Here is a 501-nt window from a genome sequence, read left to right as displayed (position 1 = left end):
GCTTGAGCTGCTTCTAGGTGGGTTTGACAATAAAATGATGAACACCTTGCAATTATATGTATTCAAAAGCATAGCCAGGATTTCAGGGAAATGGGTGGGGCCCCAGGTTTTAAAGAGAAAGGGTCTGTAGCACATCTCATTTAGTCTTGCATGATCCAAATGTAACATTTGCATAGTATATAAATCATTGGGAAACTATTCAACATCAAAAAAAATCACAAAACAGATCTTACTGAGGGGCTGAGTAACCCCTTTGGCCTCACCACCCTGGCAATGCCACTGCATGTATTGCTTATTAGCGTATCAGAATTATAATACATAGAAAGAAATTAGTCTAATTTTAAAAGTGCAATTGAACAACTTTCCTACCTTCTTTCAGTATATATATTTTCTTACCGGAGTGTTAATGGTTTCATGAAAATTTCATTTGAAAGTAAAGTATATTACTTTCCATTAAAAGTAAATAAATAGACTTTTAAGCCATCTTCCCTTAGTCCATAT

At 34.7% G+C, this 501-nt stretch overlaps 1 protein-coding gene across 1 annotated transcript in view; it reads left to right on the top strand.

Annotated features, from left to right (window-relative positions):
• Positions 1–501, top strand: part of LOC119592519 (adenylate cyclase type 1-like) — a gene marked incomplete in the record, with an annotated part of 97,990 nt that overhangs the window by 93,168 nt on the left and 4,321 nt on the right.

The sequence above is a fragment of the Penaeus monodon genome, chromosome 30, assembly GCF_015228065.2.
Source record: "Penaeus monodon isolate SGIC_2016 chromosome 30, NSTDA_Pmon_1, whole genome shotgun sequence".
NCBI lineage: Eukaryota > Metazoa > Arthropoda > Malacostraca > Decapoda > Penaeidae > Penaeus > Penaeus monodon.
This window is presented reverse-complemented; position numbering and strand designations above follow the sequence as displayed.